Source organism: Macaca nemestrina, chromosome 3 (genome assembly GCF_043159975.1).
Source record: "Macaca nemestrina isolate mMacNem1 chromosome 3, mMacNem.hap1, whole genome shotgun sequence".
NCBI lineage: Eukaryota > Metazoa > Chordata > Mammalia > Primates > Cercopithecidae > Macaca > Macaca nemestrina.
The window spans coordinates 173,362,983-173,380,120 of record NC_092127.1 but is presented as its reverse complement, the minus strand read 5'-3'; the positions used below and the strand labels follow the sequence as shown (position 1 = coordinate 173,380,120).

The 17,138-nt window shown below is 43.1% G+C and overlaps 1 protein-coding gene across 11 annotated transcripts in view; it reads right to left on the bottom strand.

The window, feature by feature from the left end:
- LOC105487840 (PPARG coactivator 1 alpha) overlaps nt 1-17,138 on the bottom strand; it is a 716,435-nt gene that overhangs the window by 527,109 nt on the left and 172,188 nt on the right. Inside the window, exon 1 of one of the 11 annotated variants that reach the window (XM_011751472.3) lies at nt 1,810-2,001. The exons of the other annotated variants lie outside the window; for them this stretch is intronic. The gene's annotated coding sequence lies outside the window, so the exon portion shown is untranslated. Of the gene's footprint in view, nt 1-1,809; nt 2,002-17,138 lie in introns of those variants that run through there. 11 annotated transcript variants of the gene reach the window in all.

The window sequence follows — 17,138 nt, the reverse complement described above, 5'->3', positions numbered from 1 at the left end:
GGCAAGCATTTGTTATCGTTGTGTCTAGCTCTCAAACCAAAAAAAGTAAAATCAAACAAACAAAGAATTCACCAGCCAGAACCAGGCAGACTCTCCCGCGTTGATTCACACATGGTCTTCTCACTCCCCACTCCTGCCACAGATGGTGACAAAGCTCCACTGACACACGCGGCACCCTCAGGCACTGAAACTTCCTCCGCAGTCCCCCTGCAAGGGTGACTGACTGTCACGCTCTCGGCTGGCATGGGGCAATCTCTGCCACCCCCCTTCTTGTCTCTGCTCCCATCAAAATGGCACATTGTTAGAAATGTGCTCAGGATGTGCAATTTGGGGCAGATAGTTGCTGGAGTTCCCATATGCTTAAGGTACATAACTGGGCCACTGAGAAAAGGGAATTTAAGCATTCTAGAAAACAGCAGGAGAGCAAATTGGCCTTTCCCTCTGAGAGCTATTATTAGAGAGGCCCAGCCCAATTCAGCCAGAAAGCCAGTATCTAGCCCATCCGCTCTTTCTCGCAACAATGCCCCACACATCCCGTCCCCTTTCAAATAGAACTGCCCTGATGCATCCCAGCCAGACACATGTCTCATCTTTAATGTTAACCACTGGCTTGCAGAGATCAGTGGAAGCGTCCCTTCTCATACAGCAACTCGACAGTCCAAAGTTTAATTTCACATAATACGGAGAACTCACGGAACATGGCATTACATTTGATTTGTACTCACGGAATTTGGCAGCCTGCTAGCTCTTCTCTCTGTGTACCTGCTGAAGTCACAGCTGCTGCCTAAACTTTGTAAATAAATGCTAAACAAATGCCAAATAAAGAAACCAACTTCCCAGGAAGCAGAAAGGGCAGGAGATCGCAGTTTTTGTTCTCAGAAATATGCTGTGACCTGCTTCAGAGCTGCATCCTGAAAGCTTAGGTATGTCTCTGCTCTCCTGTGCCTTGGAAGCTCTTTTCCCTCTGGAGGGAGGGAGAAAAGAAGAAAGGAAGGAAGGGAGGGAGGAAGGAAGGGAAAGGAAGGCAGAGAAAGAGAAGAAGGGAAGGAGGGAGGAGAGAAAAATCTTCTATTTTTTTCTCATTAGCAGGGAGACAGATAAGTCTCCCTGCTAATGAGTAGAAAATAGTGGTCGGGAAGACAACATACAGCTTTGTTATTTCTTAGAGCACACATTTCTGTGAAAATTAGACATTTTGTAGTCATTTTTTTTTAGCGGACTTAATCTCCAATGGCGCAGTGAAAGTTAATGAGAAAATGGGTTTCATTCCATTTGATCCTCAACTTTTCAGGCATGTATCCATTGCATATGTGAAGACACTTTTGTTGTTCCTTGTCTTTGGCATTCTGGGACACGTTTCTTAACAGCAACTTCTTGCTGAAGCCTTATAAAGTTAATCACTCAAGATATTCTGGCATGTGGCAGTCCATGTTCTCTTGGGTACAAGTAATGTACAACCAAATCAACCAACCAAAGCTGGAGAAGCCCAGCATGTTTCATCACGAGTAGAAATATGCTTTATGAGTGGGCTGTCAAGCAGCTACCTTTATTTCCCTGCCTATCTCAAAGGATACATCTATCCCATATACAAGATTGGGAACTAGAAGGAGGTATAGGCTTGACATGTGGCTTATACATGGCTTGCAGCTCACCTCTGCCATTCAGATTCTGGCTTCTCATGACTTAAGCCAAGCAAATTCAGCAACAGTGATGAAACTTACAGCTAACTGTGTGAGTCTGTTTTGTGTTGCTATGTAGGAATACCTGAGGCTGGGTAAATTATAAAGAAAAGAGGTTTGTTTGGCTCACAGTTCAGCAGACTGTACAGGAAGCAGGGCATCAGCACCTACATCTGGTGAGAGTCTCAGGCTGTTTCCACTCACGGTGGAAGATGAAGAGGAGATGGCAAGTGCAGAGATCACACGGTGTGAGAGGATCTCACAGACAGAGGAGTGAGGTGCCAGGCTGTTTGTGATGACCAGTTGTCATGGGAACCAATACAGCAAGAACTCACCCCAGAGAGAGGGATTAATCTACTTGTGAAGGATCTGCCCCCATGACCACAACACCTCCCATTAGGCCCCACCTCCAACACTGAGGATCAAATTTCAACATGAGGTTTGAAGAGAACAAAAACCGAAATCGTAACACTACCATTTATTCAATACTTACTATACAGCAGACTCTGTATAGCACTTTATTTCTTGTCTTCCCCCAATAAACCAGAAGTTCCATGAAGGGCAGAGATCACGCCTCTGTTTCCCCACTCCCTTTTGTTTTTCTTTTGGCTTGCTGTTGTCCCTACCACATCATAATGACTAACACTTACACAGCACTAACTAGGTGCCAGGCACATTCTGAGCACTTTACATATAGAAACTTATCAAATTCCCACAACAAGCCTATAATGTAGATACTCTTATCTCTGATGCAACAACTGAGGCTCAGAGGGTTTCAGCAACTTGTCCAAGGAAGCAGTGAAATGAGAATTCTAACACAGATCTTCTGGTTCCAGAATCTATGCTTTTAACCTCCTGCTATTATAGGATGTTTATTACATCAATAAATGTTTTTTGAATTAATGAATGAAAGATTTCATGTGAACATTACAGCTACCGAATGGGGCAAATAAGATGATTGCTATCTACCAATTAGGAAACTGAGACTCAGAGCGGTTAAGCAACTTGCCCTAGGTCACACAGTTGTACAGAATGAGGACTCCACACAGGTCTTTCTGACATGGAGGCCCACGATCTTGAAATAACTATGGTATTATATAACCATGTAACCAAGCAATTCCCTAACCTACACTTTCAGTCAGTGGCTCCTACTTCTCCATCTTGTCAATAACAGCGTCTATTTCTGCACACAAAGAAACTTGTTTAATAAAGCAGATACAACTCTTTGTGGGTTGGAGTGTGTGGTTTTTGTTGCCCCCAAATCAGCTGTATAACAAAGAAAGGCTGGTATTTTAGGTGACGAGTGAAAAATGGGTCAGGCAGCTCTCTGATTTCACAGGAACCTGTCCATCGGAGCGTGTCACTGATGAGGACTTTATCTGTATGGTTAATTCTGTAAGGAACGTCTCTGTGTGAACATTTCTTACTCAGTATTGGAAACACTTGGTGCCAAGCAGCACAGGGCCTAGTGGCGTTGATGACACATTGAGGCTAAATCAAGCACCTCGTCCCTCTCTTTCATCCAGACACAGTCCTGTGAGTCAGTGAGCTCTTCCTCAGCCATGGAAAACTTTTACCTTTTTTTCTAGCACTTACTCCAGCTGCTTGCTCCTAAATGACTGTTCTTCCATCTGATTATTTTTCTTCCATACACACCTGTCACCCAACTTTTCATTTTTTAAAAAGTTTTAAAAATTTATTATTCCTGAAGCGAGAACCTGAGAATGAGCGGGCGATTAACGGAATCGTTTGACTGACCTTCAGAGGACCCAACGGTAGGTGATTGATGAAATGGCTACAGGTTTAAGCAGAAGGTCAGCTTCAATAATACGGCGGTTACTTCCCGAGCTCCTTACAAACCAACTCAGTCGCTGGCCTTCACTTCTCCTTTGCAACATTCTTAAGGTGAAGACATATGACTGATTCCTCGACAAGCCAGCCCCTTGTGAGGCTCATTATGTAGTGACAAAGACATGGTGGTGGTATTTGATCCAAAAAGATCATGATCTAACATCAGACATGATTGTTCTCGACCACCAAGGTTCACTGTCAGTTATTTTTCCACCCTATCCATGTCGACCTCCTGCTGGGTTATGGCAGGAGGTTACTTGGATGGTAGTCCTCACTGCACCACCAGCTAGCTGTGGGATCCATCCCTGCTTCCCCTTTCTCATGTTGAAAGTGGGGGTCATACCACCTACCCTACCCACCTTCAGGTATTTAATACATCAAAGTTCTAACTGGTAGCATTTGAACCTGAAAAAGGGAACAAAAGAAGGAAAAGGCCTCATTTACATTTTTTTCCCCCGGCAACTTTTAAGTGTTAGTAATAGACAACTCTTTAACCTGATCAACATTTAAAAGGACAGTTCAGCTTTTCTTTAGAAAGTAGACCAATAAATAGGAAAGAATGATTACAGCCATCAAGGGGCCACTGCATCATTTTGCCTGCATCATCTCAGTGAGTCCCCAAAGGAATCCTGTAAAATCAAGGCAGTGGAGAATAGTTAGAAGCAAGGGCCCTGGGCCCGTACCACCTAGACTGAAATGCTGGTTCACCCACTGACTGGCTGTGTGACCCTGGGCAAGTCATTTAATTCACCTTGCTTCATCTCTGTACACACAGAAAGGGGATAATGACACTCAGCTCTCAGACTGCTGAAAGGATTAAACAAGTCAATATGTATAAAGTATTTGAACGGGTCTTGGCCCATGACTAGGGCTCAAATAAGCATTGAGTATTAGTATTACTGTCATTAATCCAGCTTTACAGATGGGGAAACTGAGGATTGGGGAGGCTACTTACAAGGCATACTCAGGCTGGGCACAGTGGCTCATGCCTGTAACCAGCAACACTTTGGGAGGCTGAGACTGGTGGATCACTTGAGGTCAGGAGTTCAAAACCAGCCTGGCCAACATGGTGAAACCCCGCCTCCACTAAAAATACAAAAAAAAAAAAAAAATTAGCTGGGCGTGGTGGGGGGCGCCTGTAATCCCAGTTACTTACTCAGGAGGCTGAGGCAGGAGAATTGCTTAAACCTGGGAGGCGGAGGTTGCAATGAGCCGAGATCACGCCACTGCACTCCAGCCTGGGTGACAGAGCGAGACTCCATATCGTCTCAAAATAAACAAACAAAAAACAAAAGCATGTACTCAAAGTCATGACTATTGAGTAGAAAGCAACATGGGGATTTGAACTAGGCAGTCTAACTGCAGAGCCCAATTTCTTAACCACGCCATTCACTTCTTCCTAGGGTCAATGTTTACTTGTGAGTTTCTTAGCCTTATGAAATCAATTTAAAATGGACGTTTTGAAGGGAAAAGGGCTTCAAAGGGGCAGTCCAGTGTCAAGTCAGGAATACAGGGAGATGTACACCCCAGTGTTTCCAGAATGCCAGTGGGGAAGGGGTTACCCAAAGCTTCACAGACTTAGGGACAGCTCTGCCCCTTACCCCAGACCCTCTACAAAGGAATGAACTTTCCCAATATGTCTCTGCCCTGAAGCAGGATGTAAAAGAAGAGTATTCACTCCTTAGAAAAGAAAGAAGCCCGGGTGCGGTGGCTCACGCCTGTAATCCCTACACTTTGGGAGGCCGAGGCAGGCAGATCATGAGGTCAGGAGTTGGAGACCAGCCTGGCCAGCATGGTGAAACCCTGTCTTTACTAAAAATACGAAAAGTTAGGTGGGCATGGTGGTGGGTGCCTGTAATCCCAGCTACTTGGGAGGCTGAGGCAGGGGAATCGTTTGAACCTGGGAGGTGGAGGTTGCAGTGAGCCAAAATCGTGCCATTGCACTACAGCCTGGGCGACAGGGCAAGATTCTGTCTCAAAAAAAAAAGAAAAAAAGAAAAAAGTTTTAAAAAAATTATGCATTGAGGCAAAGAGGGCATGAGCTAGGGTTGTATGCAGCCCTTTTGTTCTCATGAGAACTTTGCATTGATAAAGTTAGTCTTGGACACAGGAAGGAGATGCTGTGCCTAAACAGGGTGATTTGAGATGCCACAGAAGGACACAGCTTCCCAAACAAATGTTTCCCTGCTGATGTCTTACTAGTCATGGTTTATGCTTTTGCATTAAGCCTGTATCCATTGAGTCCTCCTCTTTCAAAATACAAATATATTCTAGATAAGTAAGAAATTAAATTCTGGTCCCTGGTACTGTCTATATTCCTCAGATCCTTTTTCCACATGGTGAGATACACAAGCACATGGATGTCCTCAGAAACAAATGAGGAAAGAGAGGGTGAAAGGGGGACTGTAAAAAAACAGGTGGGGGAAAAGCCTTCAAGATTCTGCCAAATAGAAGTGACGTGACTTGACGTTTCATGGGATAGAAGAAAACGTGGTGCTTACTATGCCGAGTGTTTTCATGTACTACGGATTATGAAATTGAGCTTCAGAGAGGTTAAATGACTTGCCCAAGATAACACAGCTAATAAGGAACAGAGATGAGATTTGAACATGTTTCTCTCCAAATCCCATAATCTTATCCCCATAGCCTCTGCCTCCTTGTTAAACTACCTACTCTTGCAACTCAGGTATCACCTTGGGTCTCCCTATTTCTAAATCCAAATCTGTGCTCAACCGTTTCTCTGCAGGTCATTGGGTTTACAAACTTTTCTCCCTCATATATATTCTTCATTTCCCCACCGCTTCCAATGCAGTCATGAGGATAAAATATGTGATTTCGTTTCTCTCCATAATTTCTCTTCTGGAAGGCTGTGGTCACAGTCAGCAGCAGCAGAGGTTGCACTGAAGCTTAAGAAAAAGCGAAACTATTAAGCCACAGTTCATCCCTCTTCAACTATTCTGCCCAAACTTTCAGAGGAAACAATGCCCCTATTACAGCAGCAATCCCCTGAGGTTCAACTATCAGCCTAGAGCAAAATACCCGAACCCATACAGGCTTTCCCTCCCTCCCTCTTTTACCAATTCCCTGCATGCAAGTATGTCTCAGTGGGAAAATATCCGCTACGAAAGAGAACAGGTGAATGATACGTTCAATTGTCCAAGCAGTCAGTGCCCAGAGAACAAAATAGAGTCTGAAAGTCATGATATGGTTATTGCTACTGAGGGAAAGTTGTCCAAAGCTACAGGCTTCTACTTACAGAGGGAAAGGTATAGAATTGTCTCTTCCTTAGTCTTGTTCTTCTCTCCTGCTAATAGTGACCACTTCCCGTGATAGACAGTGAAAATACCTACTATTTATTTTCCCAGCCTGCCTTACAACTAAGATATCATTACATGTCTTAAGCATGACCACACAGATCTGAGGGCAAAGTCCTGTAGGTGGCTCCCAAGAGAAGCTTACCTCCCTGATCAACAGATGCCCAGGAAGAAACTCTCTTTCCTGCCTTTAGATTTGAGTGTGTGATGCCCAAAGCAGCCATCCAAGCCCAAGGACCAGCCAACGCACAGATGACTGAGTGAAGGCACAGAGAGAACCTGGGCCCAGATGCTATCGTTGAATCTCTGATCCAATTTTGAAACCACCTTGCCTCCACACTCCTTATGTATTAGTTGCTAATTGCTGTGTAACAAATCACCCCAAACTTTGGCAGCTTAAAATAGCAAACATTATCTCACAGCTTCAGTGAACCAGGAATCAGGGCAGCGTAGGTGAGGAATTCGGACTCAGGGCCTCGCACAAGGCTACAAGCAAGATGCTGGCAAGAGCTGCAATCATCTCAAGGCTGAGCTGGGGCAAGATCCACTCCCAAGCTTCCTCACACAGGCCACTCTACAGCACGGCAACTGGCTTCCCCAAGAGAAAGAGATCTTAAGAAATCAAGAGAGACTGACACAAAGAACCCCAGGATGGAGGTCACAGTCTTTATAACCTAATCCTATTATTCCTGCGATATTCTATTATTTTAACTGAGCGGTTCTCAACTACAGTACCACTGACATTCATTTTAGGTTGGATAATTATTTATTGCCAGGGCCGTCCTGTGCACTGTAGAATAGCTAGCAGCATCCCTGAGCTCTACCTACTAGATGTCAGTATTACTACCATCAGCCCCAGTTGTGACCAAAAAAAACAAAAAATTGGATCCAGACATTGCCAAATGTCCTACAGGGACAAATCATTCCTAGTCAAGAATCACTGGTTTATAACGAGTCACAAAATCCCACACTCAAAGGCACGAATACCAGGAAGCAGTGATGGTTGGGTGCTCTCTTAGAGGCTGCATACTACATCTTGTTTTATAAGATAATCGACTTCTTTAATGTTTAAACCACTTAATATTGACCCTTTGGTTATTTGAAGCCAAGAGCACCCTAACTGATATAAAAGGACTAGCCACTTATTCGTCTATTAATAAAGTTATTTTTTCCATCTTTCAGGAATGCTGAGTAAAAAAAAAAAATCAAGCAAAGTTCCACTCTTACCAAGAAAGTAGCCCTCTAGTGCCCTGGTACAGAACCAGTAGCTCCCATTTCAGACCAATAAAATGCTCAACACCACCCACACACACACACACACACACACACACACACACACACACACGTTTCTAAAGGAAAGACATCAACTGCACTCATCTGGTGCATTTTCCCCGAATGGAGAAGACACAAAAGTCAGAATACAAACGAAGACAGCAGTAAAAAATGCTACCACTTCCAAAAAGAAATGGTCATATTATATCAATTGGAATTCTTTAGGCTTTTAATAAAGGTTATACGCTCAGAAAAAGACGGCTCCTGACCTGTCTGGTTATAGAGTGGAAATGGAGAAGAGTCACCTACCATTTAGCAGCCTTAAACGTTGACTGTGAGGCAAAGGAGAATGCCAGCCAGCGGATCCCACAGCTCCTTCTCTCATATTTCTGCCTGCTCACACCCTCTCTCCCTCCCCCTCACCCACCCTGGCAACTTTTCTGGGTGCCCTCCAAGTAAACCCTCTTTAGAAACCTAGCAACTCTTGGATTTTCCCTCAACGTCTATATTCGTTCTTTAAGTTTTCAACCCATTCCTGTTCTCTGAGTAGCCTTACTGTTATACCCCAGACCTGAATTACAGGAGCCTGTGCAATTTACCAACAACCCTGGTTTTCATTTTTCAGATCCTTCAGCAGCTGACCACTCCTCAGTCTCCCAGGGGCAAAGAACTTCTTTCTACCTTATTATGACCCTAGCTGAGTTTCTCAACCTTCCAGGCTTTGAACACATGGTCCTAGGGAAAGGCCATATGGTGATTTTTGTTCAAAAACTAAGGGTCTTTTTATCAGCCTAACCCATCCCTTTACAGAGCTCCCTCAGGAGATTACAAAGTCTGTAACAGGCATCCGAAACCAATTATCAACTAAGGGGCAGTAGTCCCAGGAATAACTATGGAGTTCAAGATGAAAGGCTCAAAATGAAAGCTATTTCCAACACAAATATCTCTTAGAATGGTAGAAATAAACCTTGGAGGGAAATGACATTATTGTAAAATGTGTTTTATGACACTGTAATGATTAATGGCATTTCACACTAATAAAGTTGACAGGAAGAGGATGCGCAAGACTAACAAAAGCGCAAATACAAATTTCCTTTTAATATCACCAGCATTTTTCTACAAAAACAAGACATGCACCAACAGGATAAGAGGAATGGCTATTTTAAAAATCCAAAATAAATAAATAAACAGCAGTAGACATCAACAACACAACCAAGTGAATAGTAAGTTCCATTTGATGGATGCCTCAGAAAGACGACTGCAAATATTTCTCCCTCTTTTTAGTCACCAGTGCTTTTTGCTGACCAAGACTTGCACCTGATGACATGGGATCTTACTGCTCAAAGAAAAAGTTAGGGCCGGGCGTGGTGGCTCACGCCTATAATCCCAGCACTTTGGGAGGCCGAGGTGGGTGGATCACGAGGTCAGGAGTTCCAGACCAGCCTGGTCAGTATGGTGAAACCCCATCTCTACTAAAAATACAAAAATTAGCCAGGCGTGGTGGTGCATGCCTGTAATCCCAGCTACTCAGGAGGCTGAGGCAGGAGAATCACTTGAACCCGGGAGGCGGAGGTTGCAGTGAGCCAAGATCCCGCCACTGCACTCCAGCCTGGGCGACAGAGTGAGACTCTGTCTCAAATTTCTCAAAAAAAAAAAAAAAAGAAAAAGTTAATTGTTCAAAGCAAGAATCCCACTTAGCCCATTATACTGCTCCATTTCAGCAAATCCATGCCTTACCTCTCTTCTCTGACCCTTCGCTGTACTCTCAGGGGAGAGTTGAACCTTCCCCAAGGTTGGTCCCTCCAACATGGCCATCAGTCCTGCCTCCTCCAGCCCTCTGGGACATTTCTTCTTCTCTACCTCAACAACATCTAACTCTCTCCTCCACACTTCCCCTCGCAGGAAGTTTTCTCCACATAGAAAATAACTTCATGTGTTCATGTTTGTTAACTGTTATTTTATTTCACTTCTTTCTCTCTCTAACTCCTGGGATGAGAGGTCTCTGTCCACCTTCTCACTAGTGATTCCTCAATCTGGGGAGGAATCTGAAATCCGGCATCTATTTGTACTACTTGAGGAGACTGACCACGGAACATCATCAGGAGATCTCTCCAGCCAATTCTCGAGACCTTATCTCATTTCTTATTCTGCTAAACTTCCTGGGGCACTTGACATTGATCACCACTTCCAGGTTTTGTTTTTTTTTTTTAATCTCCCATGTCTCTGACCCCTCCTTTACCTTCTGCATTAGTCTGTTCTCACACTGCTAATAAAGGCATACCCAAGACTGGGTAATTTATAAAGGAAAGAGGTTTAATGGACTCACAGTTCCACATGGCTGGTGAGGCCTCACAATCATGGAGGAAGATGAATGAGGAGCAAAGTCACACCTTACATGGTGGCAGGCAAAAAAGCTTGTGCTGGGGAACTCCCATTTATAAAACCATCAGATCTCATAAGACTTATTCACTACCATGAGAACAGCATGGAGAAAAACCCACCCCCATGATTCAGTTACCTCCCATAGGATCCCTCCTACAACACATGGGAATTATGGGAGCTACAATTCAAGATGAGATTTGGGTAGGGATACAGTCCAAATCTTCTTTCTTTTTTTTAAAAAATTTATTTTTATTTTTTCCATAGGTTGTTGGGGTGTAGGTGGTATTTGGTTACATGAGTAAGTTCTTTAGTGGTGATTTGTGAGATTTTGGTGCACCCATCACCCAAGCAGTATACACTGCACCCAATTTACAGTCTTTTATATTTTTTATACTTACTTCTCCCTCCCAGTTTCATCAGTGAATATCCTGCAAAGTTCAGTCTTAAGCCTTCTGCTTTTCCTCCTGCACCTCTCTACGCCTCCATTTCCTCATCTATAAAATGGAGATTATAATATCTATCTCACTGATAGATATTAGAAATAAATAACATAAATAATCCCAACAAAGTGCTGAACATGGTGCCATCCCAAAGTCAATGTGACTGACCATCATGATTTCCTTGAATGCCCACTCAGTCTTACACTTGAATGTAAGCTCCAGGAGGGCAGGGACTTCAGTTGATTCACTCCTTTATCTCTAGCTCATAGAATGATGCCTGGCACATAGTAGGCACTTGATAACCTTGTGACAAACTGATAAAGTAAAAAAAAATTCAATTAATGACTCAGTGCTGATGATTCCTGTATATAGCCCCTCACTTCTGACTCAATTTGGTTTTGCTTTTGAAATCCATCCAAGGTGACATTAGAGTCATCGTCTACCTAAAATTTGCTTCAGTGTTTCTTTTCCTACCAATTCCTTTTTGCAAAATCCTCATTTGTATTAATTTGAAGCAGCCACTTCCCTGATATCCTACAGAAAAAATCTTGGTTCAATTCTACTTTCTCCACTCTCCATTGCTCCTCTACTGTCTTATGCAACCTATTCACCCCTCCTATCTTCTTAGCCCTTAATCTGGCACTTTCTATCTCTCAGATCATCACTGAGACCCCTAAATGGTTTCCTGATCTCCAATCTCGCTAAAGCATTCCACCCAACTGCTGAACAAGTCTCCAGGAATTAGGTGCCCAGTGTCACTCCTTTAAGAAGTGAGTCTCCTTTGCTTTTTAAAACAAATCCAAACCCCTGGGCCTGACAAAACGGCTATTTAACTCTCTCTCAGTATCTCTTAATGATATAATAAATTAGCTTCTTCCCACCATGTCCCTCATTTTGGGTTTGTAGTGGACAAGAGGTCACATGCGGCCATTCTATGTAAATACATGCAAGATATAAATGTTAAAAAGTACTCCTTGAGCTTGAACTAGGATGGCATTGAACGAGGAATCACAGCTAATGGCTGCCATTCATTGGGCTCTTGTTCTCTGCCAGGCAAGGCACTGAGTAGCACACACAGTCTGCAGTACCCCATTTAATCTTCACAAAAATCCCAAGGGGTAGGCAGTTTTATCCTCAAGTATGGAAACACTGAGGCTCAGTGAGCTCAAAAACATGTCTCCAAATGCACAGCTATTGAAGCAGTAGAACCGGCTTCTATCCGAAGTCCAGCTGATCCCGAAGCCCATGCTCTTCTTGACCAGCCTGTACACTGAAGCTGAACTCAGCGGTTCAAGGGCCCAGAATGGAGACCAACAAAATGAAGACTAAATTAATTGAGTAAAAGAAAAACAGCAGGAAGAAAGCCATAAGTCAGAGATAAACATCTGGTACAAAACCAGTGAAGAGTGGAAGAGTTAGAGAGAATTCATTGGAGAATGTGAGAAATGAATACATAAGTGAATTCGAAGAGAAAACAGCTATAGTAGCTGGGAGAAAACCAGGACACCCACGAATGCAAAAGAAAACAAAGGTTATCATTTTGGATGTTGAGCAGCACAGAAAACCTGTGAAAGTGACGTGGCTTCTCCAAAGACAAAAAGAAGTGAGTGAAGAAGGTGGAGAGAGAGACCCAAAGGTGGACACAGGCTGAGATGCTGTGGGAGACGCAGCCACACTAAGGTTTCCCTAAGACTTGCCTCTGCCACGGAGGTTGTCCTACTCTCACCCCTGCATGTGGATGAACCCTGGAGAACGCACATGAATCTCCAGGTACAAAATAGCCACTCAACAAACACTTCCTGCACTGCAAGAGAGAACTCTCGTGGGTTGCTTCAAAGGGCTTGATTTTGTGGATCCTGGTCACTTTTGAGAAAAGAAGGCCATGAGAGATAGGTCAGGACTGCTGTCCGCTGGTCTAAAGAAATTGTCAATTATGAATAAGCTGGTACCCAAGACCCAATGCTCCAACTCCTAAACATGCCCTTTCCTGGAGAAGCATCAGTAAGGTTTCCCTCATGCTTGCCTTTCTTCCTCCCCTACATGCACTCCTCCCTACCCCCTCACTCCCAACCCCTGCCTGAGCTCCTCCCTACCCCCTCACCCCTGCCTGTGCTTCTCCCTACCCCCTCGCCCCCACCCCTTCCTGTGCTCCTCCCTACTCCCTCACCCCCACCCCTTCCTATGCTCATCCCTACCCCCTCACCCTCACCCCTGCCTATGCTCCTCCATACCCCCTCATCCCCACCCCTTTCTGTGCTCCTTCCTACTCCCTCATCCCACCCCTTCCTGTGTTCTTCCTACCCCCTCACCCCACCCCTGCCTGTGCTCCTCCCTACCCCCTCACCTCTCATCCCTGCCTGCAGTCCTCCTACCCCCTCACCCCCACTCCTGCCTGCATTCCTCCCTCTCCCTCACCCTATACCTACCTGTGCTCCTCCCTGCCCCCTCACCCCCACTCCTGCTTGCACTCCTCCTACCCCCTCACCCCCACCCGTTCTTGTGCTCCTCCTACCCCTTCATCCCCACCCCTGCCTGTGCTCCTCCCTATCCCCTCACCCCCACCCCTGCCTGTGCTCCTCCTCTCCTCACTTTCATATCAAAGCCCAGCCTCTCTTCAAGGCCTAACTCAGGGATTACAGCTTACCCTGGGGCTTTTTAGAATAATCTTATTCCCCAGGCTCCCTCCCCTTGCTTCGAATTCTGGTATTAAGTCAACCTAAATTGTTTTCTCATTGTTACAGGCATAAACACCTTCTATTTTCAACTTAAAATCAGGTCTTTGAATATAGAAATTATATTTTCTCCATCTCTTCCCTACTGTGTTTTCCTAAACATGGGCCAAAGCTGAGGCTATTTTTATGGTATGAAGAGATGGATAAATATATAAATGCATTGAGTTAATTTATATAAAACTTTTGGATCATATTTGGCAGGCAGAAAATATATATAACTGGCCCTTATTATTTATCTGAGGCTCAGAGAGCTCAATAACTTGTCCCCAAACACACACGACTTGGCTCCTATCCCAAGTCAAGCTGATACCAAAGCTGAGGTTTTTGGTCAGCCTGAACGCAGCAGCCCAGGTGCCCAGGATGGAGATAAAACTACCTATCTCTAGGGCTTTTGTGAAAATTTAATGTGATACTGCCATCACTACAGCGCCTTTCTTGGTACATAATTGATATGAAAATCATGATCAGAAAAAAATGATCTCGAATAATGTTCCAATGCCCATTAATACACAGGTAATGTCCTTAAAATGTATATTACAGTTCCTCCATGGAAGGCTTAATTTTTATGAGCTTTCCTTTCTAAAGGAAAGGAATAAAAATTTATTCACTCTGGGATTAAATCTCGCTTATCTATTGCTACAAATCTCCTTTTTCTGAAATATATAGGAAGCAATTCAGAAGGACGTTTAGGTCACAAATTAAAGAATAAGTGAGAGTTACCAAGAAAGCCTAGTGAGGGCCAAACAACTTCCCCACCCCCACTCCCAAAAAACAAGCTTGCTGTGGGTAAAGAATTATTAGCCTTTAGAGATTCCTAGCAAAACTCAGCATCCACATGAGTCTCTTCATTCATAGATACCAAATCACTGTAGAGTCCAATTTTAATCTCTTCCTTTGAAAGATAAGAAGCCAGGCAAAGGTTTCCTTTTATGTTTTCTTCATGATACCCCAAAGATGCAATGACAAGACAAGAAGGAGCTCCCAGTTCTTCCAGGCAAATCATATCCATAACTCTGGGATGTCACCTAGTCAGCTTTTTGAGAGTAGCAGCTCCAACTGAGAGGACAGTGCAATAACCCAGCACAGCTAGGCCCCTTACTCTCCATGGCCCTCTGTGGTCCTTACCAGCACCAGCAAGCCCATAGGGAGACTAGTAGGGAGGCGGTTTCATGGGCAACTGATTGTGCTATAGTCAATGACAGGCATCAATCCCCACTTTCAACCCAGCTGCCTCTCTAATTAATGCAAAGCTGTTTAGTTAGTGCCTTGAGAGTTGGGACTAGATGTAGCCTCAAAGAATATTCTATAAGCATAAAACCAAAATCTCTTCATTCCTTATCATGAGATGTTTTTGTGTGTTTGTTTTCATTTTTTAAGTTTACCCAAAAAGGAAAAGAATGGTAATAATCTCTTTCCTTCCATCACAACTTTGAGAGATGTTTATTGAAGCCAAAACCTCTATTGACGTTTGCCAGTTGCTAAATAGGGGTTGCTTTCCCTGCCAAATATACCCTTTCTTTTTCAATGCTTATGAATAGATTATATATAAATAGGATGAGTTAATGCTGTTCAACTGATGAAAGGGATTAAAATAGATGAATACAAAATTAAGGTAAAACAGGATGCTATTGGAGTTTGTGGGAAAAGCATCAGAGAGGGCATTGGACTAGAATCCTGGGCACCAGACACTGGAGAGAAAAACCTAACTTTATCCTGAAAGGCCTTGACTTTATTAGCAAGATTAACAGGGTAGCTGCTATGTGGCTCCAAATGAAGTTGCCAGGTTTAAGGGGGAAGAAACTGTGAATATATTCACAGTTTTTGTGCTATATATATATATATATGTATATATGTACATATGTTACATTGTATATACATATTATATGTTAGATTATATATATTATATATGTATTTTTTTATATATTACACACTGCACTGTGTGTACCTATGATGCTTTAAATTGTTTAAATTGGCATCCCATTCCCATTTCAAACAGAAAATGACATTGTCATCAAGAATGTCTTAATTTTTGCACCCAGCCTCTGTGCTAGGCCTTTATAACTTTAGCTCATTTAATCTGCACATCTCTGAGATGCGGGTATTATTTATCACTTGGTGAGTTGCAGAAAACTGCTCAACTACTATATATGTGTATGTATGTGTGTACATATGTGTGTGTATATATGTGTGTGTATATATGCATATATGTACATATATACACACATATATGTACATGTATATGTATATACACGTGTATATAGATACACACACACACACACTATAACTTCCCACCTATATATATGTGTGTGTGTGTGTGTATATATATATACAGGATATCCAGTTGAATTTTAATGCCAAATGAACAACAAATAATTGTTTAGTATAAGCATGTTCCAAATATTGGTTGGGACATTCTTATATTGAAAATTATTCAGTATTTATCTGAAATTCAAATTAATATACATTCTTCTCGGAAATGTACTTTGAAAGATAAAATGGGTGTCTCCTATTTTATCTTGCAACGCTGTCTCCAAAGAATTTAGGTTGCTCTGAGGAGACAAGGAGTTAAGTCTTGTTGGCAAACTCACCTAAGGGGAGGCCTCTTTATCTATATCAGTTAGTTTGGCTGAGGATTTGTCTGATTTACAGATTCAGGACATAACCTTAATTTCAACACGGTTGGTGGCCACGATGTTTGTGAATTTTACAACTTCGGCATCCCTGCACTGTGTGTATCTGTGATGTATCCTTTAAATTCGCATCCCATTCCCATTTCAAACAGAAAATGACATTGTCATCAAGAATGTTTTGAGTTTTGTGCCCAGCCTCTGTGCTAGGCCTTTATTACTCTAACTTATTTAGTCTGCAAATCTCTGAGATGCGGGTGTTATTTATTACTTGGTGAGTTGCAGAAAACTGCCTAAGGTCACACAGCTGGTAAATACAGGAGCCAGGATGCATATGAAGTTCTGTCTTACTGCCAAGTATATCTCCTCCTATCTCACCTTTCAAACCAAGACAACACTTTTTTTAAAAATTGCAAATGGACGATGTGCAGAGGACTGTGTTAGAGACTGGGGCTTGATTCAGGTAACGGAGAGGAAGAAGACAAAAGACAAGGGACTTGAGTGTTGTTAAGAAGACAAGACAAATGCATTAAAGCACCATAAAGAGAAGACAGGAAAGAAGCGTCAAAGTGATTCACACTTGAGGCTGGCGCATTAGAAGAAAGTGTTCTGGGTATCAAATCAAGGTTCCTAATAATGAATATCATTTAATAAACACCTACTATATACAGTCACGAGGTAGGCATTACAACCTTGATAGTACCAGTGAGAAAGTGAGGCAGAGGCTGAATAGCTTTCCTAGAGTTACTACATAGTAGTGCTAGAAGACTCAAACAGGAATCCCCAGGATTCCTCTGCCACAAAGCCCATACTCTGAACCAGTAGGCCGTGAGGCTTTAAT